Below are 2,672 nucleotides of genomic sequence, written 5' to 3'. Positions count from 1 at the left end.
ATATAAATGCTTCTGTGCTTAGTTTTGAAAGCCATCTATAATGTGCAGAGAGCCTGGCATACAATAAGCACTTAATAAATGCTCCATTTAATGTTTTGTCCCTCTTCCCATGTCGTTCTCCATGCTCTTGAAATAATTTTCCTCACAGCTTCCCTCTTTCTTTAAAATGAGCTCAGAACAAACCTCCAGTGTCTTCCCTCCCAAGCTTCCTTGTGCTGACCTGGTTTGTATCTATTTGTACTTATTTCCTTTACCTTTATGCTGGGAGGTACTTTATATATTATTGTTATCTCTCCCCAGGAGAATGGAAGCTCACTGTGAACGGAGATGATTTTATTTTTTTGTACATGTATTCTTAGCACCTTGCACATCATCGGTGCTTAATATGGTTTGAATAATTAATTAATGATCATTCCTGTTTTTGCTTTCTAATGAATAAATCTTGCTTTTGCTCATCCTTCATCATTGTTCCAAATTTAAGTATTAAAAGTATAATTATGACTCATTTTCTCTAAATGGAAAATTGGTGGGGAGGCCTTAAGAGCTACAATAGGTAGAAACCCCCTTGAGGTGGCTCTGACATTATAGTGAGTACTTAACTCTATTCCCCCAGAGACTCAGCCTGGTCTCTCTGGAAAGGAAAACCTTTTTTTGTAGCAGCTGAATGAATGGTTCTCTTACCGTTGACCGGATTCACTGCAATGAAAATGAGGCAGGCCCAAATCTTGAGCTCCTCCCTTCTAGTCATGGCCTGACTTTAGTTTTTCAATTATAGGGATCTTTCACTGATCAACATTTAACACTCTATACCAAGATGAGGTTGAAACAGATTTATGATTTAGACATAAAGGGTGATACTATAAGCAAATTAGGAGAGCAAGGGATAGTCTAGCTCTCAGATCTGTAGAGCAGGGAGGAATTTATGGCCAAAGGAGAACTTCAGAACATGCTTTTTTTTTTTTTTTAACAAAAAATGAATAATTTTGATTACATTAAATTGAAAAGTTTTTGCACAATTAAAAAAAAAAACAACTCTGAGGTACCATCTCACACTTCTCAGATTGGCTAAGATGACAGGAAAAGGTAATGATAAAAGTTGGAGGGGATGTGGGAAAACTGGGACACTGATGCATTGTTGGTGGAGTTGTGAACTGATCTCCATTCTGGAGAGCAATCTGGAATTATCCCCAAAGGGCTATCAAACTGTGTATATCCTTTGACCCAGCAGTGCCATTAGTGGGTCTGTTTTACAAGGAAATCATAAAGGAAGGAAAGGGACCCACATGTGCAAAAATGTTTGTGACGGCCCTTTGTGTGGTAGCAAAGAATTGGAAAATGAGTGGGTGTCCCTCAATTGAGGAATGGCTGAACAAGTTGTGGTATACGAAGGTAATGGAATATTATTGTCCTATAACAAGCTGATTTTAGAAAGGCCTGGAAAGATTTATATGAACGGATGCTGAGCGAAACGCGCAGAACCAGAATACACTGTACACAATAATAGCAAGAGTGGGTGATGATCGACAATGAAAGACTTGGTTCGGTGATCCAAGGCAATCCCAATGTACTTTGGATAGAAACCGCCATCTGCCTCCAGAAAAGGAAAAAGAACACGATTCATAAAACAATGTACATTACAAATAAATAAATAAATTTACGAGGAAAAAAAGAGAAAAGTTTTGTACAATCAAAACCAACGCAGCTGTGATTTGAAGGATTTGAAGCTGGAAAAAAATTTTTTTTTAAAACAGTGTTTCTGATAAAGGCCCTCATTTCTAAAATATTTCTAAAATACATAGAGAATGGAGTCAAATTTATAAGAATACAAGCCATTCTCAATTGATAAATGGTCAAAGAAATTAAAGCCATCTATTCAAGAATTAAATTAAAGAAATCCAGACAAAGAAAGTAAAGCCATCTATAGTCATATGAAAAAACGCTCTAAATCATTATTAATTAGAAAAATACAAATTAAAACAAACTCTGAAGTACCACTTGACCCCTCTCCGATTGGCTAAGATAATATCATATTATCCATAGGTAACGATATCATGTTGTAGGGGAGGCAGGAAAATGGGAATATTAATGCATTGTTGGAGGAGTTGTGAACGATTGGGTCATTCTGGAGAGAGTTTGGAACTCGGCCCAGAGGACTATAAAACTGTGCGTGACCTTTGAGCCAGCGGGGCCATCGCTGGGCCTGTAAAGCAAAGAGACCATAAAAGCGCAAGAAGGACCCACGTGTGCACAAATGTCTGTGGCCGCCCTCTTTGTAGGAATAAGGAACTGGAAACGGAGTGGCTGCCGTCGGCGGGGGAGCGGCTGAGGGAGTTATGGTGGATGAATGGCGCGGACGCTGTTGTGCTCCAAGAAATGAGGAACGGGCTGGTTTCGGAAAAGCCTGGAAGAAGGTACAAGAACGGATGATGAGCGGGGCGAGCGGAACCGGGAGAACGTTGTACCCAGAAACAAGAAGATAACGGAAAGGACTCGGCTCTTCTCAGCAATGTGGTGATTCAAGGCCGATCCAATAGGTCTGTGCTGAAAAGGGTCATCTGCGTCCGGAGAGAACTATGGGGAAATAGAGATCAGCAGCTGGTATTTTCACCTCGTTTGTTCTTTCCCTTTTGAGCTGAATTTTCTTGCACAACATGACAAACGTGGAGATACGT

The 2,672-nt window shown here is 39.8% G+C and overlaps 1 long non-coding RNA gene across 1 annotated transcript in view; it reads right to left on the bottom strand.

The window, feature by feature from the left end:
• Positions 1-815: 815 nt before the first annotated feature.
• LOC127539597 (uncharacterized) overlaps positions 816-2,672 on the bottom strand; it is a 1,907-nt gene continuing 50 nt past the window's right edge. Inside the window, exons 1-2 of the long non-coding RNA XR_007947999.1 lie at positions 2,242-2,672; positions 816-1,587 (exon numbers count right to left, since the gene is read on the bottom strand). The exon at positions 2,242-2,672 is cut by the window's right edge and continues 50 nt beyond it. This is a non-coding gene — a long non-coding RNA (uncharacterized LOC127539597). The remainder of the gene's footprint in view (positions 1,588-2,241) is intronic.

Source organism: Antechinus flavipes, chromosome 6, assembly GCF_016432865.1.
Source record: "Antechinus flavipes isolate AdamAnt ecotype Samford, QLD, Australia chromosome 6, AdamAnt_v2, whole genome shotgun sequence".
NCBI classification, from domain to species: Eukaryota; Metazoa; Chordata; class Mammalia; order Dasyuromorphia; family Dasyuridae; genus Antechinus; species Antechinus flavipes.
This window is presented reverse-complemented; position numbering and strand designations above follow the sequence as displayed.